Source organism: Eucyclogobius newberryi, unplaced genomic scaffold (genome assembly GCF_026437365.1).
Source record: "Eucyclogobius newberryi isolate DKJ021-1_F unplaced genomic scaffold, fEucNew1.0.hap1 SCAF_1, whole genome shotgun sequence".
NCBI lineage: Eukaryota > Metazoa > Chordata > Actinopteri > Gobiiformes > Gobiidae > Eucyclogobius > Eucyclogobius newberryi.
In genome coordinates this window covers 34,487,898-34,512,493 of record NW_027315723.1, presented here as the reverse complement: position 1 = coordinate 34,512,493, position 24,596 = coordinate 34,487,898, and the positions used below count along the sequence as shown (strand labels likewise).

General features: G+C 43.3%; 1 protein-coding gene across 1 annotated transcript in view; it reads right to left on the bottom strand.

The window, feature by feature from the left end:
- Positions 1-13,963, bottom strand: part of ches1 (checkpoint suppressor 1) — a 156,913-nt gene extending 142,950 nt beyond the window's left edge. Inside the window, exon 1 of the mRNA XM_072444691.1 lies at positions 13,689-13,963. The gene's annotated coding sequence lies outside the window, so the exon portion shown is untranslated. The remainder of the gene's footprint in view (positions 1-13,688) is intronic.
- Between the last annotated feature and the right edge of the window lie 10,633 nt (positions 13,964-24,596).

Sequence of the window (24,596 nt, the reverse complement as noted above, 5' to 3'; positions counted from 1 at the left end):
GAGCCCTCAAACTGCTGCGACACTGACCAGGACGTGCTCCTCCACTAGAGATGTGCACCGGGTGAAATGCAAGGATTTGCCGAGTGAAAAGGCGCCTCCAAGCCAAGTTACAGGTCATATCTGTGGAAAGGCGACAGACAGAATGCACGTTTTCCATAAAAGTACATAAAGATCACCACTCAAAGTAGCACCTATACACACCAACTTTACAATTCTGGACTTTATCAAGTTTTTGACAGAACGTACGGAAGGATTTGTTTGTCCAAGCCGGATTTATCAAAATTTTAAATCTAAAAAATGAGGCAAAATTTGACATTTTAGACCAAGTTTCAGTAGATCGAGGATAAGGCTTCCACAATCTCAGTACAGTGCAGTACATTTCTGTCAGATGGAGGACTTTGGTGTTTAGTTTAGTATTGTGTCAGCCAGTATTGCAATTATATATTTTTGCGACATACACCTGTATTGAGACGCCCTAGTCATCACCAGACACTAATTTATCTGCAAAAACTTTTTTATTTCCTGCCGCATTTTCCCACAAGTTAGATCTACATACACAAAAAGAAAAGGATTCACTGAATTAAATAGACTAGATACCAGGCCAAACTTTAAGAATTAGAGCTGCACAATTACTGTCAAAAATCAAAATCGAATCGAAATTTGAATGGACGCAATTAGCAAATCTCAAAAACTGCAATTTTTTACAAAATCACAACTTAAAGTGACAAAAAATTAATGCGACTAAAAGCAACAAAACTTGCCAAAATCTGGTGCAAAAAATCTGGCTAAAAGAAAATCAAATGGCTAATCTCTTGTTGTCAATTCTCCTGTGTGTGCTTAAAATGTGAACTTTGACCATAATCCTATAATTAAAATCGCAAAAGTAATCGCAGTAAAGTTCAGAAAAATCACAAATAGATATTTCCTCCTGATCGTGCAGCTCTATTAAGACACTGATAATCTGATCGGTTCAAGGCGTCTCTCCACGAGCAACAGGCGGGATTCTCGTAATATTATCTGCACACGACACACCGACAACTCTCCAACAATGACAAAAGGCGGGAGCGAAATGAGGAGCGAACATTACGTAACTCAAACAATCGAGTCATTTTAACGTCAACACCAATGACATCACTGCGGCCGGCGAGAGACAAGGCGGAGCTGACGTCACGCCCGCTCACTCACTGTCAATTATGTAACGCGAGGGGTGCTTCCAGTGTGTGTGTGTGTGTGTGTGTGTGTGTGTGTGTGTGTGTCATTTAATTATGTCCACTTCATCCATAGATTTACATGGGACATTGTAACTTCAAAAGGTGGTTTTCCTTCCTATTTGGGACATAAAGATCAACGCTCAATGTAGCACTACACACACCAAACTGTACAATCCTGGACTGAACAAGCTTTTGACAGAATGTACAGAAGGATTTCTAATGTCTAATTTAATGTCTAATTCCAAGCCGGATTTATCAACGTTTTAAATCTAAAAATGTGGCAAATTTGGACATTTTAGATAATTTTTAGAGTTTGTTCAAAGACTAAAAAGACATCTGAAATCCCCTATATATCAACGAAATGAACCAAGACATTTAAATCTGGCTCTTTCCATTTTTCAGATTTCCATGTGCAATTTTTGCCGTTTTCTATATGGCATGGCATGAATGAACATTAAGGAAACTTGAGCTGAGCATGTCGAGGTCACAAAATAATCGAAAAACAAAAAAAACAATAATCGTGAGAATTGTATGAAGCAACAATGAGTCATTCCAGTTCAATCTATTCTCCAAAAACATAGAACTACATGTAAAGTACTTTGTGTGCGTGTGGTTTTGGGGTTGCGAGCGCTGGGGAACACATAATTGCGAGCTTGTGTGTGTTGTGTGTGTGTGTGTGAGGCGGCCGGTGACATCATTAGCTCAGCGGTCGTGACACAATGTTTGGGTTATGCAACTTTGATCCGAGCCAACAGGAACTTTTTACTGCTTTTGTTGAGCCAGAGAGTACGGCAAAAAGGATAGAACGCTATTAGCCAAAAATACAACAAGAAAAAAGGTTTCGAAACTGGATTATTTAAGTTTTAAGTGAGTTAAGTGACGGTATTAAATGTTTCAACAGCCAAGAGTCTTTGAAAATGGATTAGTTTTGTTTTTTATAGATTTATGCAAAGTAGAATATAATATGTAAACAGTTTTTTTTCCAATACATAGCCAGGGAACTGAACTGGATAAAACAAAAAATAATAAATACATTCAAATTCAAAATCAAATTGCCGCAAAGAATGTTTAGCAAATGGAAAATATCAACAAAACCCTGCAAATCCTAAAGTTTAGACGTCTGTAATGTTTTCTGAAAAGCGTGTTCTTCTTGTATTATGAGTTCATGAGTTCATATTTCAGTCTTTTCTGAAGCGTTAATGCTCCTGGATGTGTTTAAAATGTGAAAAGACTCTAACAATTCAAATCAGATCGCAAATCAAACCACAACCTTTGTCAGAAAAATCGTTCCTCCTTTAACGAAACGAGTAAAATACCTAATTTAATCGTTTTAACCATACGGCTGTCGTTTCCTCAGCGACCGGGGTGTTTTTTTCAGCTCAGTGTTGCGACTCGAGAGGTTGAGCAGAGACTGAAGTGACTTTGAGAGCGTTTGAAAGAAAGGAAAAAAGGGGAAATATTGCACTTAATACGGCCACACTCCACATTTCCAGAGACCGAGTGGCTCTAACTCCACTTGAAAACAGCAGCCTCCTCCACCTCAGGAAAGGAAATCCTCCCGCCCGCGCCGACTGCTGTTTCCCCGGCAACGGCAGCAGCGTCAGCGTTAGCATTTCTCCACTGCTCGAGAAAGAGGACACTCAAGCAGGAGGGAGGGAGGGAGGAAGAAGTGAGGGAGAGGGGCTAGGAGAGAAAGGGGAGGAGAGGGAACTAGGGGACAAAGAGGGAGAAAGCAAGAGAAGAGAAAGGGGATAGAAAGGGAGACAAGGGAAGAGGGAGGGAGAAAGAAAAGGTGGGAGCAAGAGAGTGGGACAGAAGGGGAAAGAAAGGAGGAAAAGCAAGATCAGCAGAAAGAGAAAGGTGGGCAAAGAGAGAGAGAGAGAGAGAGAAGGGAAGAAAGAGAAAATAGAGAGAGTAGGAGGGCAGAGGGAAGAGAGAGCGAAAGGGATGAATGCAGACGGCGCTGGACAGAGAAAGGAGAGAGAGAGGGGCAAAATAAAAATAAAGGAATTGGAGAGGGAAGAAAGATTGAGGCAGAGAGAGGGGGAGAGGAGAGACAGGAAGCGACAGAAAGAAAGAAGGGGAGGAAGAGAGGGAAGGGAGGCAGTGGGGTGAGAGGGATAGATACTGCAAGATAAAAAGAGGGAAAGGAGGTTTGTAGAAGAGAGAGCAAGCATATTCAAAGAGAGAGAGAGAGAGAGAGAGAGAGAGAAAAGATAGACACGATAAAGTGGGAGGAAGAGATGAGACAAGAAAGAAAAAGAGAAAAGGAGGGGAAATTAGAGGGGAGAGGTAGAGAGGAAAGAGTGAGAAAGGGACATGAGAAATAAAGAGAGAGGGGGGAGAAAGAGAGGAAGGGGGGAAGCAGAGAGAGAGAGAGAGAGAGAGAGAGGTACAGTAACAGAGGTGAGACGGAAAAGCAGACGTGATGTTTGTGGAGACGGGAGGTCAACAGAAGGTAAACCAAGGCAGAAGAGAAAAGCCCCATGTCCAGAGGGTTTGACAGTTCATTTAATGTCCCTCCCAACTCTTCACCCCATCACTGTTCACTTATCCATCGTGGACAAAGATGAAAATCTGTCTTTTCTGTCGTCATGCTCTTTGTCAACGCAACTCAGAATCCACAAAAACATTTGCAAAGTGCTACAAATGGAATAAAACAACAACAACAACAGAATTCAAAGTTAAAAGAAACAACGACAACACAAAACCAACTTTGGTCAAAATGTTATTCATGTCTTTGAATGTTGTTGTCCTTGCTTTAGTTGGAACATTACTGTGAAATCTTCATCCTTGATCATTCTTACTCTTGACCTTCCCAACATGGCCGCTATAGACACCTTATCTCAGGCCTTCTTAAAAAATCCGACACAGTTTTCAGATCCCCAAAGCGGGGCATGAGATCACCGATGTGAGCCACAGCTGCCCTCAGTATTCGTCAGCCTCGGCCCCGCACCAAACATGACGTCAGCTCTTGTAAATATATAAAACACTTTCCCCCATTTATAAGTCCTATTTTTGCACCGCTGACGTCGCACGGAGCTCAGCGTTCATGCAAGGGCCGTGTGCAGCAGCAGCTCCGTCCGGACTGTGAGTCAGATCAAAAGGAACGGCAAGGCATTGGTCAAAATGTGTGTTCAATCCGAAAAGTAAGACATAAAGCCTAAAGCTTTTATTCGGCTACTTACGATAACTTTATTGTTCAGAAAAGTTTGATTTCACAAAACTGATCATATGCGCTAGGAATGGTGACGTTTTAGAGTCTGGATTTGTTCAGTCTTAGCGTCCGTACCGTAACTGTGCTGTGAGTCATCGTTAAATAGTGATGTTTCTTCACAATAAATAAATGCAACACTAAAATTTTTCATTGTCACAACATCGTAACAACATTGTAACAACATTGTGACAACATCGTGACAACATCATGACAACATCGTAACAACATCGTAACATCGTAACAACATCGTGACAACATCGTAACATCGTGACATCATCGTGACAACATCGTGACAACATCGTGGCAAAACCGTAACAACATCGTGACAACATCGTGACAAAATCGTAACAAAATCGTGACAGCATCGTGACAGCATCGTGACAGCATCGTGACAACATCGTGACAACATCGTGACAACATCGTAACAACATCGTGACAACATCGTGATAACATCGTGACAAAACCGTAACAACATCGTGACAAAACCGTAACAACATCGTGACAACATCGTGACAACATCGTGACAACATCGTGACAACATCGTGACAAAACCGTAACAACATCGTGACAACATCGGGACAGCATCGTGATAGCATCGTGACAACATCGTGACAACATCGTGACAACATCGTAACAACATCGTGACAAAACCGTAACAACATCGTGACAACATCGTGACAACATCGTGACAAAATCGTAACAAAATCGTGACAGCATCGTGACAGCATCGTGACAACATCGTGACAACATCGTGATAACATCGTGATAAAACCGTAACAACATCGTGACATCATAGTGACAACATCGTGAAAACATCGTGACAACATCGTGACAACATCGTGACAACATCGTGACAACATCGTGACAAAACCGTAATAACATCGTGACAACATCGTGACAGCATCGTGACAGCATCGTGACAGCATCGTGACAGCATCGTGACAACATCGTGACAACATCGTGACAACATCGTGACAGCATCGTGACAACATCGTGACAACATCGTGACAAAACCGTAACAACATCGTGACAACATCGTGACAGCATTGTGACAGCATTGTGACAACATCGTGACAAAACCGTAATAACATCGTGACAAAACCGTAATAACATCGTGACAACATCGTGACAACATCGAGACAGCATCGTGACAGCATAGTGACAACATCGTGACAGCATCGTGACAGCATCGTGACAGCATCGTGACAGCATCGTGACAGCATCGTGACAAAACCGTAACAACATCGTAATAACATCGTGACAACATCGTGACAGCATCGTGACAGCATCGTGACAGCATCGTGACAACATCGTGACAAAACCGTAACAACATCGTGACAACATCGTGACAACATCGTGACAACATCGTGACAACATCGTGACAGCATCGTGACAGCATAGTGACAACATCGTGACAACATCGTGACAAATCCGTAACAACATCGTGACAACATCGTGACAACATCGTGACAAATCCGTAACAACATCGTGACAACATCGTGACAACATCGTGACAACATCGTGACAGCATCGTGACAGCATCGTGACAAAACCGTAACAACATCGTGACATCATCGTGACAACATCGTGACAGCATCGTGACAGCATCGTGACAGCATCGTGACAACATCGTGACAACATCGTGACAAAACCGTAACAACATCGTGACAACATCGTGACAACATCGTGACAACATCGTGACAACATCGTGACAGCATCGTGACAGCATCGTGACAACATCGTGACAACATCGTGACAACATCGTGACAAATCCGTAACAACATCGTGACAACATCGTGACAACATTGTGACAAATCCGTAACAACATCGTGACAACATCGTGACAACATCGTGACAGCATCGTGACAGCATCGTGACAAAACCGTAACAACATCGTGACATCATCGTGACAACATCGTGACAGCATCGTGACAGCATCGTGACAGCATCGTGACAACATCGTGACAACATCGTGACAAAACCGTAACAACATCGTGACAACATCGTGACAACATCGTGACAACATCGTGACAGCATCGTAAAAACATCGTGACAAAACCGTAACAACATCGTGACATCATCGTGACAACATCGTGACAGCATCGTGACAGCATCGTGACAACATCGTGACAACATCGTGACAAAACCGTAACAACATCGTGACAACATTGTGACAGCATCGTGACAGCATCGTGACAACATCGTGACAACATCGTGACAACATCGTGACAAAACCGTGACAACATCGTGACAACATCGTGACAACATCGTGACAACATCGTGACAACATCGTGACAACATCGTGACAACATCGTGACAAAACCGTAACAACATCGTGACAACATCGTGGCAACATCGTGAAAGCATTGTGACAGCATCGTGACAGCATCGTGACAGCATCGTGACAGCATCGTGACAGCATCGTAAAAACATCATAACATCATCGTGACGACATTGTGACAACATCGTGGTTGTATATTGTTGTATGTGGTTGAATATATATATATATATATATATATATATATATATATATATATATATATATATATATATATGGTCTCACGTGGCTGTAGCGCGGCGCGGCTAAGCACAGGAGCTAATTGAGTGGAAATGCCCAGTGCTGCTGTGGACAATGAGTCTATTTGGAATCAGCAGGAGGCCTATTGAAGACAATTAGAACCTGGGGGCCAACAGAGCATTATTCTTCTCCGCACTCGGGCCCGCCGCGCGTTCACTGCAATTTCAGCTTTAACTCTCCTGTTGTTTAAGCGCATTAACATAAAAGGCACCAGGACGCTGCTCAATCCTCGGATGAGAAGCTATCTGTAGATGGCGTTATTAAGAGCCTTTATGTGTTCAAGTGGACAATATAGAGAAAAACGGAGCAACGCCTGGTAAGTAAAGTGAAGTGTAGGTTCGCAAGCTCTTCCATTTAAACTAAGGACTGACTAAATGTCGTCTCGGAAAGCTAGAACGTTTTTAAATGGAGGCAAAATAACATTACATTGCCAAGTTTATAGACTGGCAACATCTGGAGGAGAAAGTTGGCATTCACTAAAGATGTATTTATTTTTTATAGGTTAAACGCAATAATCCTAAAGTCTTTCACAGTATCGACAAATACAACCTTTCTTTATCTTAATTGCATTTGTCTTCTTTACTTTTTGTGGCTGTTAAATACCCTATTGTAGTGTTTTCTTTTGAAATCGTATATGTTTGTGTTACTGGCTAAACTCCCATGTTATATAATATGACCTCATTCTCAAATTTCCTTCTGGCCCATCGGGGAATGTTTTAAAAGTCAAGATAATTTGTTGAATTTGCTATTTCTAGAGCAAACACTTGTGGAAAGTTACTTCAACACAACCGCACTCTATTTCCTCCTTTTGATTTGATGGAAATAGAATTGTAAAATGTTAAATATTGCTTAGTCCTACAAGTTGTAACAAGATCCGGGATTGATTTTCTCCAACAGCAATAAAGAAATATCTAATTAAATGAACTGAATCTAAAATAGTAATTTGGTTTCCAGTTTGGACTAGTTTTGTTTTCGCGGCATCTGCCAGGAAGTGGAATACAGGTTGCACAGGTGCTTTATATAAGCTTATTTGTTGACACGACTTGGACTCGAGTCATCATGTTAAATACTTCTGTCTTGACTTGATAAAAGGGACAAAGACATGGAACTGGACTTGGACTTGAAGGCCACTGACTTGGGTCTCGACTTGGACCTTGTGATTTCAGACGACTTGATGCTTCTTATAAGATATCGAAATACTTTGAAAACACTCTTGAACATGTCCCGCCCACTTCTCTATTCATGGACACGTGCAAAAAATATACAAAAGTGCAAAAAGATGAGCGATTCTGTAATTGACTTGGCTTGAAAGGGCTTGAAACCCAAAGAAGGAGACTTGGACAAAAGCCCAGTTGAGGAGGTAACGTGTATGCTCATAAAGCCTTTGAATCTGGTTATGTTTGGTAGCTTCTGAAGACCGTAACGTGTGAATCGTTGGCTCTAAAATGATAAGCTAACCTCTGTGCGAGCATCGGTTGACTGTGAACTCGTCATTTGTCAGAACCAGATGAAGGTCGGAGGAGGTAACGTCGCTGCCGGCCATTTACGCTCCGCTGAATCCCGGCTTTTTGAGGATTTTGAAATGGACACGGTGTTGCCTATTTTAAGCGGAGAAGCACTAAATTTGTAACACACGCCAGGTGGTTGATGAAATTAGGGCCGAGCAAAACACACAAAAATCACAATAATTTTTCTCATGTTGATCAATCATCAGTTTCAAAGTCATCCTCTCTGACCTTTTCGCTCCAGAATAAAGTGTTGGATTTGAAAACTGAAAGGCTTTGTATTTGACGGTGGAAAATAAAGCTTGGGTTTAGAAATGAGGTCTTTGAGGTAGTTAATGGTGCTTTGATGGTCCTCCTTTTTGGTGGGTGTGAAAGCCGCCTAATTAGTTTAACTATATTTAGTGCGCTGCTGGGATGGAGCTGGAGTCAGCCCTCGAACATCAGAAACAGAAGAGACGTTTCCCCTGAACAGACACAAGTGCAGCTCTACCTTAATGCAGCCGTGGCACTGTGGATTACAAAGGCCTGACAACAATGATGATTCTGAGCTTTTGGGTTTGTTTTTTTCAACATGTACAGAAAAGTTAGAGTAATCTGAGTAGATCTCTGCGAATGATGGAAAAACGTAATCATTAAAGTTGTTAGTTTTGTCTCTGTGTGTCGTAATCTAAGGTTGTTTTATATGTGAGGGGCGTAGAAAGCATCTGCATGTTTTAAATTACAAAAAACAAATTAAGATATAAAATAAAAATACTGACAAAATAAGAAATGTACATGTCTTTGTCAGCCAATCACAGGCTCTCAACCAACTCATATACATTTTTCTCTCCCACCTTTATCCTGCTGTTTTGGCTCCTCAGCCTGATCTCTATGGCAACAGCAGAACCACCAGCCACCTCAGCTACTCCATCTCCTCTGCCTTCACATCATACTCTGAGTCTCAAGGTCTAAAGTCTTTATTTGGGGTTTTATTACATTAAAGTGCAAAAACATGAGGAAAAAACAAATGTTAAAGGTGCACTATGTAACTTTTCATCCACCAAAAAAGTGCATAATCCAGATATGTGTGTCACCTTTTCCCTTTCAACATGTTTTATACATTTGCTAGAGATTCCCAGAAGACATCTGACTCAAACAGAAGTATCTCCTAAGCCGGGCCAAAGGGAAAAAACGTTCGACTTGAAGCTGTCAAAGATGACACAACACATGCCTTCAAGAGCCAGGATGGGGTCAAAGTTCACATGTGTTTAAGTGAGCGCTGCACTTCTGAACTCTGCTGGATCGTGACAGAGATTCCTACAAACTAAACTTGACTATAAAAAGCAGCACCAAAATGAACAAATAATGAATAAATTAATATACAGCCTTAAAAAAAAAGTGAAAACCAGAGTTAGTTATTAATTCCAAACTATTTTCCACACACCAAACTAATTCCTCACTTTGTTAACACATTCCAGACATCGTAATATTTCAGAGTTTACAAGCGCCTTCACAACTTTCAGAGGCCAGAGCGCAGTTCTGCCGTCACAATAATGCTAACAACAACCACTCGCATTCTCACGACAAACCAGCTGTACTTCCTGGTTTGCGGAGCATTAGAACATTATAAAATTAGACACAGACCGCACACAGTGGTCTCATTTTGACCCTCAGAGCGTCTGCTACAATAAATCAGCTATGTAATGCGACAAATTGTGCTTTATTACATGAGAAAATTGGGTCCAGAGAAGTTAAATAATGCACTGTTGTGAGCAGTATTATGTTTACAGTGCGAGGCCCAAACGCCTGCTGTTCTCGATGTCGTCCGTGCACCGGGACAGCGTCTTTAGAGGGATATTTTCATCACTTTCGAGTTCCTCCACTGCTGACCAGGCTTTTGCATCACCAGGACAGACACAGACACACACACACACACACACACACGGGCCTCAGCTGACCGGCGCGGCTCCCCCCCACGCGCTTTTGTAGGATCGCCGAAATCAAAGCAGCCATTTTAGACTATTTATAAGGAATAAATTATGGTCTAGCCTGGAAGAAAGTGAAATCCTTCTTTTCTATTAATTTATACATGAATTATAGATCCATTTGGGAGCCGAGCTGAGGGAATCCGGCTAACAACAGTGGTGAGCGCAGCAATATCCCACTGATTTAGACATACGTTACAGTGTCTGCGGTGGAGTTTTGGATGCAATATTCAATTTACACACAATCTCCCATCAGACAGCGCTGTACTACTGCTGTCCAAAGACTCTCTAACACATTTATAAGAACAAATATGGGCCTGACCTGCTGCACTATCTATATAACAATGTTTTAACAATGCAGGACTAATAATGTGCCTGTGTGTGTGTAGAAGTATTGCACAAAATGTGAATAGACCCTAACATTAACCACAAAAGCGCATATAAACCCTTTCTTCTGCTCTTTTGAAGTCGTTTCAATCATTTTACTTTGACGATCTACTCGATATTGTATATATATGTACATTATAATGTATAAATTACATTATAATGTTTCAATAATTCACCACACTGTGTAATTGTTTTGGTTACACAGTGCTCGTCTCCATGGAGATGTTGCTGCTGTTTAGTGTGGTTTAGGCTTTATTTGAAGGGACAATGTACAAGGGACATGAAGCAAACAGAGATGGTTAAGTTTGGACATTGGTACACATTTATATACAAGGCAATACTTGGATTACTGCCTCTGTACAGTTGTACTTTGATCACATAGAGAAGAGTTGACTGGTATTCTTTGCGATTAAACCATCAGTAGTTCCTTTTGCCCGCACAGAGCTGGGAAAGAAAGCCTTTGTTCTCTCAGCTCCTTTTCCCTGGTTGCAGAAAGATTGGAAATTGACTGAGTTTGTGTCCGTAAATGCTTTTAAAACCAAGTTGAAAGCATTAGAGCCGTCATCAATGTGTGCAAATGTTTATTATTGTGTGTGTGTGTGTGTGTGCTCTGCTGCCTCTGGGCCAGGGTTCCCTTGTAAAAGAGGTTTTAAATCTCAATGGGACTCTCCTGGTCAAATAAAGGTTAAATAGAACAAATCATAAGGTTAAATGTTACACTGTGGAACATTATAAGTCAACAATAACATTTTAGCTGCAGATCCTCCACCAGAAAAGCTACACAATGCACCTTTAAAATAGAGCAAAAATGTAGATATTTTTGGTGCAATGCATTTGACCTTGACTTGCAATTATTTCTGTGGGGTTCAGAGCGATGAAACATTGGCACAGTCTCCATAGTAAAAGACAATTCAAAAATAAATGATATTGTTTGAATATTGGAAATGCCTCAAAATGTTATAACCCATGGAGAGACTTTTTGCATCTCCTGTATCCATATATCTTTCAAGAAATGTTCAAAATGCCTAGAAATTACAGCAGATTTTCACAAAACACCTGCACCAATGTGACAGAACGAGCTAACGAACGCGGAGTAAGTTCTGGACAACTTCACCAGTGCATTTATGAATGACAGGTGGATTCAACTGCTTTGTCATGCAGTTAGAATCCATCCCCAAGTCTATCACATACAGCTTCATCCAAACTGACATTTAAAGTTAGGTTTCCTCTAGAAAACAACCTCTGGAAAACTGCTGCATTACAACCGCAACTTCCACACTTTCTATTCACCTTTTACGCGACTAAATATGTAACATCAATCGCCCCGATGTGTGTCACGACTGGCAAAGAACATTTCAAATCACCCGCTTCCATCGTACTAAAGCCTTTTCCATGTCAAAAGTCTTTCGGCATCAACGTCAAAGTCACACACACACACACACGCACACACACACACACACACAGACACACACACACACACGCGCGCGCGCACATAAACACAGCTCGTCTCCAAAGTGTGTGGGGGAAAAAAAGCTTCGTAGATCTGACTTGACTGACGCTGAGCACATCACAACAGGACTGTTCAGGGAGAGACCGGCCTGAGGTGGAGGGGCTGGAGAACTCCATTGAGCGCGGCCATGGGGGGTCAATATGTGAATGAACGTTTGCAATGGAGGTGAATTATGAATGAGCCAGTAGCAGCACTCAGCCTCGACTTCCTATGCAACCTCCTTTTCCTCCTCCTCCTCTTCCTTCTCCAATCTCGCAAATCCATCTCCCCATCTGATCACTTCTTCTTTTTCTCACTCCCCCCACCCCTTTCCTTCTCTCTCTCACTATTTCCAACCCTTCCCCGTCTGGTCTCAGGGAGGTTTAAACGCACACAGGTCTCTGCATGAAAAACACACACACACACACTCATACAAATGCACACACACACACACACACAAATGCACACACACACACACACACACACACAAATGCACACACACACACACACACACACACAAATGCACACACACACACACACAAATGCACACACACACACACACACACACACACACAAATGCACACACACACACACACACACACACAAATGCACACACACACACACACACAAATGCACATGCACACGCACAAAAACACGACCAAACATTCTTTCCACACATATTTACCCGGTCGCTCCGCACGGGCCGCCGCGCAAAACGGAGCCGTGCCGCACGTGCGCTGGCAGACGCGCGCGCCACGGTCTCCCAGCTGTTCCGCGGGGGGCACCGGGCTGTGTAATCCAATGTGCACCGCGCTCCAGCCCCCCGCGCGCGCGTGCCGCCGCCACCGCCGCGCCGCGCTGCCCCTACGCGCTCACTCGCGTCTCTGTTGCTGTGCGTCTCGTCTGATCTGCCCGCTTCATAACCCGCCGCGCGCCTTATTCCCAACAACTACTACAACAGGCGCGCGTGACCTGGTCAATTAAAAACAACTCCCCCAAAAAAAATAAAAAAATAAAAAATAAAACTACTACTACCTTTTCTTTTCACCTCAGCACAACAACTTCACACCGCGTCAACTTCTGCCGCCGCGCACAGTTCGCGCCTCCTCCTCTGGAACCCTTCACTCCAGTTAACGCGGCGGTCACTTGCCTTTACTTTGCCTTTCCCTTTGGAGTGAGACGCGGCGCGGCTCGTTCACGCACAGCGGCACATGTGGGAACGGGAGCGGAATACTGTCGCACTTGTGCCACACGTACACGCCAGCGGCAGAAGCGCCACCCCGCACACGGTCTCCCTTCAACCCGCACACGCCAAAAAAAAAAGGCAATAAAGTCACCTTAGAATATCTTCCAGACGAGCCCCTTCTCTCGGACTTCTCTCGCCTCCTTCCGCCCGTTCTTTCCCGTTTCCCAAACCTGCTCCGTACACGTCCGTGCTCCGCTCGCGCGTCGGTCTTTCGGTCCCGTCTTCTCGGTCTTCGGGTCGCCCGCGCGCGGATCACTTCCCGGCAGCGGCAGCGATTTCCCGGAGCCCCTCCATATCCAGCCCCGCCAGTCAGTCGTTTCTAACAGCAACCGAGGCGAGCGCCGAGCCTACGTACCTTCCACGCAGACGCACGCAAAACGCACGCGCACGCGACGGGACGAACGCGCGCGCAGCACCACCGACACACGCAGGAGCACGAGTCTCCGCCGCCGCTGCGTTCCTATGGTCTCTCTCTCTCTCTCTCTTGCTCTCTCTTGGTGTGTGTCTCTCTCTCTCTCTCTTGCTGTCTCTCTCTCTCTCTCTCTCTCTCTCTCTCTCTCTCTTGCTGTCTCTCTCTCTCTCTCTCTCTCTCTCTCTCTCTCTCTCTCTCTCTCTCTCTCTCTATCTTAGTCTCTCTCTCTCTATCTTAGTCTCTCTCTCTCTTGCTGTCTCTCTCTCTTGCTGTCTCTCTCTCTCTCTCTCTTGGTCTCTCTCTCTCTTGCTGTCTCTCTCTCTTGGTGTCTCTCTCTCTCTCTCTTGGTGTCTCTCTCTCTCTCTCTTGGTGTCTCTCTCGCTCTCTTGCTCTCTCTCTCTATCTTAGTCTCTCTCTCTCTCTCTTGCTGTCTCTCTCTCTCTTTCTTAGTCTCTCTCTCTCTCTCTCTCTCTTGCTGTCTCTCTCTCTTGCTGTCTCTCTCTCTCTCTCTCTTGGTCTCTCTCTCTCTTGCTGTCTCTCTCTCTTGGTGTCTCTCTCTCTCTCTCTTGGTGTCTCTCTCTCTCTCTCTTGGTGTCTCTCTCGCTCTCTTGCTCTCTCTCTCCATCTTAGTCTCTCTCTCTCTCTCTTGCTGTCTCTCTCTCTCTTTCTTAGTCTCTCTCTCTCTCTCTCTTGCTGTCTCTCTCTCTTAGTCTCTCTCTCTCTCTCTTGCTGTCTCTCTCTCTTAGTCTCTCTCTCTCTCTCTTGCTGTCTCTCTCTCTTAGTCTCTCTCTCTCTCTCTCTTGCTGTCTCTCTCTCTTAGTCTCTCTCTCTCTTGCTGTCTCTCTCTTGGTGTCTCTCTCTCTCTCTCTCTTGGTCCCTCTCTCTCTCTCTTGCTGTCTCTCTCTCTTGCTGTCTCTCTCTCTCTCTCTCTTGGTCTCTCTCTCTCTTGCTGTCTCTCTCTCTTGGTGTCTCTCTCTCTCTCTCTTGGTGTCTCTCTCGCTCTCTTGCTCTCTCTCTCTATCTTAGTCTCTCTCTCTCTCTCTATCTTAGTCTCTCTCTCTCTCTCTTGCTGTCTCTCTCTCTCTTTCTTAGTCTCTCTCTCTCTCTCTCTCTTGCTGTCTCTCTCTCTTGCTGTCTCTCTCTCTTGGTGTCTCTCTCTCTCTCTTGCTGTCTCTCTCTCTCTTGGTCTCTCTCTCTCTCTCTTGGTGTCTCTCTCGCTCTCTTGCTCTCTCTCTCTTGGTCTCTCTCTCTCTCTCCCTCTCTTGCTCTTGCTCTCTCTCTTGGTGTCTCTCTCTCTCTCTCTTGGTGTCTCTCTCGCTCTCTTGCTCTCTCTCTCTTGGTCTCTCTCTCTCTCTCCCTCTCTTGCTCTTGCTCTCTCTCTCTTGGTGTCTCTCTCTCTCTCTCTCTCTCTTGCTCCCTCTCTTGCTCTCTCTCTCTCGCTCTCTCGCGCGCGCGTCTGGGATGAGCTACGGGGCGCGTGAGTGAGTGAGTGTGTGTGTGTGCCGCGTGCCTTGCCCCGCCAGCAGCAGCAGCGGCAGCAGAGGACCGAGGACTGAGGACTTCCCCCGGCGCGCGCCCTGGGTCCTAACGTCGGCCGGCTTCCACTGAAAGAATGCCGTTGTGTTGTGTTCGGAAGGCGCGCGCGCAGAGATCGTGTGTGACGCCGAGGAGATCATGCACAACTGAAAGGAAACAGTTATTAAACTCTTGATTTGTTCAAAGGGAATCAATAAAGTCCACCCGAACCTGAATCTGATCCAAAAACCACCCGAGAGCTCTTGAAAGTGCACCTGATATGACTGTAATGCAGTTTAGTTGGTTAGTCGATTAATTGGTCAATGGTGTCTTGGTTGCGCATTTGTATTGGTCGACTAAATTATTTGATTTAGATGATACAGATTTTACAGATCAATAAGGAGAAGGTGTGGAATGGGAGGGAATCGTGAGCAAGGAAGTCAAGGGTTTGACTCCCGGGCCTTTCTGTGCGGAGTTAGCATGTTTCTTCTCGCGTCTGGGTGGGTTTTCGCCGGTTTCCCCCATCAACCCCAAAAAAATGTACAAGAGGAAAAATCCCCCAGTTGAGGTCCTGACAAAGACTATCACAAGATCACAGGTTGCACCCGCGGCATGGAAGGATGGGTCAAATGCAGTTTTTCCCCCTTAAACTTAGGCCTAATCTTTGCATGAACTCCCCTGTGGAGTCTCATGAGTGTAGTGTGTTTCAGATCCACGCTCAGATAATGAAAATATTCCAGCAAATCAATCAGAAGGGCATGTCTTTAGTCGAGCGAGCTTACGGCAGGCGTGTCCAAACTTATTTCAGCGAGGGCCACGTTTCAAACCGTGTAAAAGCAGAGGGCCACAGACTGGTGCAACACAGCAAATCATTCACTATTATTATTCATTTCATCACACCTTTATTCAGGCTTAGAACGTCTTGTTGAGGTCTGTCTCACAATTAAAAGGTTGGTCGTGAGGTCATGATGGTACAGGATGTTTAAACTGTATTTTGGGCAAATTCTACTAAAAGTACGAAAAATGTGTATTTGATCTGCCTTTTTAAAATGTATACCCTTGTTTGAAGGTCATCCAATAACACTTTTTGCAGCATTAACATTGACTTGCTGCAGTAAAAAAACAGTAGATCTTCCATTAACTGCACATGGTCTTGAACGTGCCCTGCTTAAGGACTTTTCTTGGTTAAGTTCTAACAATTTAATGAAAACAACTCATCCAATTGAATATTGCTCTGGAGACTGGGTTTTGACTGCTCTCTGCCAGCAAATTATTTTTAGATTTGGCTCTACAAACAAAAATAATTAGAATTTGCCCACACACAATATTTTCCTGTTTTTTCCAAATCTATTTTCACGCTGATTTGCATTTCAGCAGTAGGTAATGTTATGTGTGTTTTGAGTCTGTGAAGAGAGCAGCAGATTTTCCCGTATCTCATCTCAGCATAAAACAAAAGGCTGCTCTATAATCCCACAGCTACACTTCTGATGAAGCGCGTTTCCATTGGCTCACTCTGGACGCGATCGGCGATGTCTCCACTGACAGAAGTGAACCGTACCTGCTTGTTCAAACAGTGTGGTAAATGTATATGTTGGGCTGACACACTTAACAAAGCTAGCTCACCTTAGCATCATCTGTTTCCTGTTTATCGATGCTATGCACTCAAAATATTACATTTCCAGTGCACACTGCTTTACACAAAGATACATGGAAATGCATTGTAGATACACAGATAAGTTAAAGAAGTACAGAGAATGCTGAGGATGAATTCAAGATTGTTTCTTGTTTCCTTTAGCTACGTCTTACATCGCTACAAACGTTGAACTGCTTGTTTTTGTGACTTGCTAAGATTGGCCTCATGAAGAAAAAGTAAAATCATTCAGGTACAATGTCAATTTCATTAGTTATGTTTGGGTGACGTCAGTGAGGAGCCAGGACCTGTGCACAGAAACACTGCAGAAGAATCCTAGGATGCTCCAAAGTGCACTTCCTGAAGCTAATGAAGAGTCAAACCCAAAGTGTGTTTTCATGTAGACATTGGCAAGTACAAATGCTCTAAGCTGCACGCCATAAAACATGATAAAGATGCAATTTTGTCCATAAAATCCCACACATTTATAGTCCGTACTGGCGTATAGCTCTGCTGATGTGCTGCGCGTCCATTGCAGGCTTAAACTGATTGATGGCATCTGCAGAGCTAACAATCTCTCACTTAATGCATCTCTTAAATATAACATAACCTAGACAACCACCACTCATCTAATCATCTCATTGAGACCTGCAGTTAACATCCCCGAAGGCTTCGATGTCTTCCCTCCTTTTTTCTCCTCCTCAGCAACTTGTTTTGTACCCAAGTGGTTACTATGGCAACAGCAGCGCGGGGCAGCAGAGGCGCTGAGCCACGCGAAGGGTGCAGGAGACATTACATTACATGCAGCCGAGGCAGGGGACATTTACTTCAGTGTCATTAAACCTGCTCCGTCTGACCTACGCGCACACGTCGTAAATCACACTTTTATGTAGCGACGGAGGGCAATGTCTACCTGGAACTACTGTATTTTGGACAGCTCTTTTGCCAGTTGAAAGTACAGCGGTTTACAAGATGAAATTGAAATCGCAGGGGCAAAATTTTCCTTTTAACTGTTGTTTCTTTTGACCTGATTTATGGTCAATATCGCTGTAATTACTGAACCGATCCACATGAAACCAGAATGTTTAAAATCTGACGGGAGAAAAGGTGAAGTAAAATAAATATATATATCGTATTGTAGCAGCATTAAGTTTTTGTACCAAAAAATGTTAAGGATCAGATCTTATTTTTTAACATTAACTTCAGTCTATCAGCATTTATCGAGTTGGTTAATAATAAAATTTTACCTGTGTTATGAAGGCAAATGACCATAAACTACAAATTGTTTTATTAGACTTGTTTTATCTAATGAGAATGAGTTGTTACTTTAGAATTGACTTGATATTGACGGTCACTTTAAATTATTTCCCTGCTGGTACATACTGTAAGTTACTGTCACAATCATATGTTTGTGTGATTTGGCCATGTTTTTGCCACTCGGAAACCCATTTATGGTCATGACGCTGCCTTGTCAACACCAAAAACAAGTTCTGTACCTTCTGAATGGCCTTAGGTGTGTGAAAAACTACCACAAAAAGCAGTAAAAGCCTTGCAGCAGAGTGAGGTTCTCGCTGGTTCGTAGATGATCTCCAGTGCAGCTCCTGGCTCCCTCGCCCCTCCCGCGCTCGCCCGGCTCTCCCTCAGAGCGTCATCAGGTTACCCATGGCAACGGCCCGCCAATGGGAGACAGCCATACGATCACTATGGGCTCCGGCGCTGTGAAAGTGAAGGACAGGAGGCTTTTCAGGAGGCCAGAGAGGGTCCAAGTCCAACAACTAATGTGCAACTCAAGAAAGGTGAAAAGAGGGGGAAAGAGAAGTGGAGGGCTGAATGTACAAACAGGATTGTGCCTGGTTTACATTACTGTGCTCTTTAAATGACTCATTGTGTACATTAGGAATGGGAAAAGACATGAGGTCAATTATCTTGTGAGACTGTTTTTCTCTGTGTTTACGTTTGGTTTGGACAAAAAAAGTTTTAAGCGCTCGTCAGTTACATTAAAAGTAAAAGCTGCAGTTATTAAAAACACTTCTACAAAAAGTTACAGTCCATATAACCATAGTCAGAGCCATTTACTGTACATAATAGTTTTGTATCTTGATGTCTTTTGCTCTACTTGAACAATGTTGCGACAGATTTAAGTCCAAATGCAAGTAAGTAAATTTTATTTATATAGCACCTTTCACAGACAGAAGTCACAAAGTGTCATTGCTATTTTTTTTATTTTTTTTATTTCTCGCATATTTCTATTCTCCCGCTGTTCTTGAACTGTGCGTTATAATACTGGTTATTCTCATTCCGATTGTGGGGGCAAGTAAAGGTTTTTTTCTTCTCTTATTTCATCTTACATTGACAGCAAAAATATTTAAAAAATAAAAATAAATAAATTATCTTTATGTTCCTGAGTGAAACAAGTCTTAAAACATGGGTATATTTAAATCAAGGGACTCGAGAGAAAGACAAAGATAAGACATGTTTTGAAGAGTTCCACATAATATACTAAAGTAACTATTTGTAACTAATCACTACATAACTTTTAACACATTTGTACTGGAGGGTCCGCCACCTGCTTGTCTCGATATGTCTTATTGCTTATTAAAATGTTGCACAGTAGGGTATTAAAGTTATCTATCTCCATGGAGACAAGCAGCTGATGCCCTCAGGTGAAGTTACAGGTCAGATTTGTGGAGCGGCAAGCCCACCCTAAGTGAGAATTTATGTGTAACAAAGATACCTGTAACTGAATAAATGCAAGACAGATTCAGTAACATGCATTACAATCCAGGCAAAGCAAAACCATCTCCATGGAGACAGGTCGTGGACGAGTCAGATAAGTTCCATAGTACAGCTTTAAGTTCATGTGGATGAAGTGGATTTTTATGTTATTGTCAGTCTAAACGTGTTTTTATGCCTTAATAATCATTTAGAAGACGACCTCACCATAAACTCATTGACTGAAACAAACAAACAAACAAACAAACAAACAAACAACAAGGTATGTACAGTTTTATTTATATATATTTTATTTATGCTATACTGAATGATCAGATTCTGGTAAAACTGTAATTTTAACACATAACTGCTTATTTGATAGTGTCACTGTCTCCACTGCCCCGTCTCCACCGCAGCAGCAAAATTTCAGCCTCTCAATCTCTTTTCTTCACCAACACAATAGCATGAGGATGAGTCCGACTAAATACAGTGTTTTTTTCTTTTCCACACAATCTTGAAGCCCAGAATCTTCCACTCTGCAAAGATTTGTTCAAAACCCTCAGTCGGGCAATTCGAAGACTTGTCTTTAATTTATAGTTGGAGGAAATCGCCGTTCACTCGGCTGCGCTCAAAGATGGAAGCGCGGCCAGGGAAAGTGTTTTGTCTGATAAGGATCAAAGAGAATAGTGGTGAGTTTTTACGATCCAGCCGCTGTCTCGCATGGGCCTGTTATTAGTGCTGAGGCCTTGAGTTCTTGTGCAGCCAGCCTTGAGGGGAGCGCTAAGCTAAAGTGACAGAGCGAATAGCAAGATGTCTCCCAAACTTTAGTGAAATCTTATCTCCAAACAAAAAGATGATGAGGAACAGGAGCAGAGACGGTGACAGGAATGGTTGAAAGATATGGCCTTGAATGAATGTTAAAGGAATAATAGAGGAGCAATCTGAGTCTCATTTCCTCGTGGCGAGGACAGCTGAGTAGTTCTCCCACATGTCAATCATTCACTGCGTGCTACTGCACACCTGCAGCCTAGTTCCCAGGATAGTGGCACGTTCCCCTTGCTGCGCATGCGTGGTTGATATGCCGACAGAGAAAGACTGTGTTCGAGCTGGCTCAGAAGAGACAGAAATCTGCAGAGACAAGAGATTCGATACGATCCGGTTGCACAAATAAACAATTGCAACTGTAGCATCGGAGCTGTTACGTGCTCATGCACAAGGTTTATTGGCAGAGAGAACAGGAGGGTGTGTACATGCTCATAAAAAAAAAGACTAACGGGTGCTGATTTTTCAAATCAGCGAAAAATCCTCTATTCAACCTTTAAGACCACAAACATGTAAGTGTAACTTGAATTTGTCATTAATGCTTTATACTGTAGAATTGGAATAGTTGGAAACAGAGGAAAGCTATTGATATAATGATAAAAACTTGCAGAAGACTGAGGTGGCGGGTGCTTCTGCTGCTCCGAAGGAGATGCAACTTTTGTGATAGTATTCATGTGACTACCAATGTGAAAGTTTTCCACTCCCCCGTAATATAGAAATGTGAGTTCTGTCGTTGACTGTCAGTGATACGATGCCGTGAATGAAGTTGCTTCTCGGCCTGTCTGCTCGCGGGTCTTAGCGGGGCAGTGGGGTGGGTCAGCACTCATGTGTGACAGGCTAAAGGCAGACGTATCGCCTGTCAGTCAAACGCGGCTTTACGTCCGATCCCTGCTTCCATCTCTTCTGTGTGTTTTTCCCACTTTTCACTGTCTTATTTCGTCTGTGTCGTCTTTGCCTCCACTCTGACAAGCCGACGATTCAGCTCACGTTAGAAGATGGGGAGAAAAGAAAAAGGAGGGTGGGTTAACCTGTTATTAGTCACATGTGTCTGAGAGAAAGCTCATGGTGGTATGTCCATTGTACCTTGTCCTTTACATTCCTCCCTAAACATAGAACTAAGATGTAACTTCACTTTGTTCCTGATTGATTCATATCTTTAAAAAAGGAAGTGGCACAAGAATTACAAATCTAGAAAATCCTGGTCCTGGACATAATTTTGTCTGTGCCCCTTTGCTCAGGGCTGTCCCGTTCCTGTTTGATCGGAGCAGGAGTGGTATTTGCAACTCTGGCAGTAAGTCAGACCTGTTCCCAGTGCATGTTGGTTTGGGGACCACAGGATCTCATCTCTGCTGTTTGCATATGATGTTGTCTTGATGGCTTATTCAAATTAGGACCTGCAACATGCACTGGGACGGTTTGAGCCGAGTGTGAAGCAGCTGGGATGAGAATCAGCACCTCCAAATCTGAGGCCATGATCTCGACCAAAAAAGGTGGCTTGCCCTCTCCAGGTGGGTGGAGAGTCCTTGTCCCAAGTGGAGGAGTTCAAGTATCTCGGGGTCTTGTTCACGAGTGAGGGAAGGATGGAGCATGAGATTGACAGATGCAGCGGCTGCAGTGATGCAGTCGCTGCATCGGACTGTTGTGGTGAAAGAGTCAAAAAGGGAAAGCTCTCAATTTACAAGTCAATTTATGTTCCTTTACGTTACGTACCTATGGTCATGAGCTTTGGGAATCGAAAGGCAGTCAGCATTAATTTCCTCTGCAGGGTTGCTGGGTGCTCCCTTAGAGATATGGTGAGGAGCTCAGGCACAAGGGAGGAGCTCAAGGTGGAGCTTCTCCACGTTGAGAGTAGCCAGCTGAGGTGGCTCAGGCTTCTGTTCTGGAGGCTTCCTGAAGAAGTGTTCCGGGCATGTCCCACCGGGAAGAGGCCCCGGGAAAGACCTAGGACACATTGGAGAGACTATGTTTCTCGGCTCGTCTGGGAACGCCGTGGGATCCCCCCAAAGAAGCTGGAGGAAGTGTTTGGTGTGAGGCAAGTCTGGGAGTCCCTGCTTAGACTGCTGTCCCCACGACTCGGCCTAGCGGAATAAGCGGAAGAAGATGGATGGGACCTTTTGTATTCATGTCTTATTTTACTTATTGTTGCTGTAATTTGGTGTATGTTCTCAATGTAAAGCCTCTTGTGACTTCTGGTGACTTTTGAAGGTAAAACAAAAGTGCTCAGAACACCAGGAGAAGCAGAGGTTCTCTTAAGGAAAAGACCCAAAGACCTGAAGTGTACGAGAGATGGAGCAACCAGCATGTGGCATGTGATACATTTCTGTTAATTTGAAGATACTGATATATATATATATATATATATATATATATATATATATATATATATATATATATATATATATATATATATGATAAAAACGATGTTATAAACGAAGTTTACCTACTCACTTAACTTAATTCCTAACATGGTAAATTACTTATTTACTTCTTCTTGCATTAAACATAATGCAACACTAACCAATAATTAAGCTTGAAATAAAAAAATAAAATCAAACGACTAAAACGATATCTTTAAACAATAGACATAAACATAAACACAAATGTAGATATGTGTTTTTTACAGTGTGAGAATTGAAAACAAATCTCTCCTAAATCTCAGCCTTTTAAACTCTTATTTATGACACAAAACCCTTGAGTGTCTCGCGGCTGGTTAAGTGTACAGCCCCCTCTTTCTCCTCAGCTAAGCACAGGGCTCCAGGCTGGACGATCTTGACCCAGCATGTTTTAACAGCGTCCCCCGCCAAGAGGCTCCCATTCTGGGCATGGCAGCTCCCAGCGGCGGCCTAAGCACCGGCTCTGTGTGTGCTCACATCCACGTGCCCATCCCTGCCAGGAGTTTACACAGCGCAACCACCGAGGAACTTAACCTCCATTCAATAAGGGAGAAAAGAGGTCGATTACAGACTGGTGTTTTTACATTTTGAAAGGTATAATTAAGATGAACAGTGTGCTACAGTGGAAGAGATTCGTTGTTTACAGATTTTAATCAGACAGTTGCCTTATTCTCAAGAAAAAAATAAGAAAACATTTAAATCCATCAATGTAATCTAGTACTGACAAGCTTCGTTATCTCACTATAATTATCCAACCACACTAACTGTTTAGATTATGGACGGTCCTTTTGGCTGCAGCTCAGCGAAAGTATAGCACTAGAAGGTTGTGAAGTCGTCTGAAAACCAGCGCTAGGAAATATTTTGCTCGTGGCCATATGCATTATTAAGATACAATAATGTCAATGGGTTTTTAGGTCAGTAATACGGACAGGCTTCTTTCTCCACTGCCCTTCCTCCACTGCAGAGAATTAAAGTGTGTTCAGGAATTATTCTATAGATAGTTGTATTTCATTTATAAAGAAAAAAAACACACAAAATCATCTTTTAAAATAATGTTAATTCCCAAAAGTGCCATTTGTTTCCCACAGTTCAAGGCTTATCTCTATGCCACCTTGTAAATGCCCGATCTCGTAATCTTGGAAGTCACACGCCTTGCCGAGTGTGACTGTGGTGTGTGAATGATTGGTGCTGGTCGGAGCAGCACAGTTCGACAGCCTCGCCTCCATCAGTCTACCCCAGGGCAGCTATGACAACAGCTTACCACCCCCGAGTGACTGATTAATGCAATGAAAAAGATCTTAGGTGATATTATTATGACTTGCATGCAATACCTCTCCAAATTTGTAAGCGGTAAGCTAAACTTTATGAGCCAGAGCTGCCCCGGGGCTGACAAAAGACTGAAATTTGCGCCAACAGCGACTCCAACGCCACCGATCAATCCTTTACTCAGAGATTTGTCTTTTCTCGCCCAAGGACTCAACGACAGTGTGACTTAAATGCACTAAACTTTCCAGA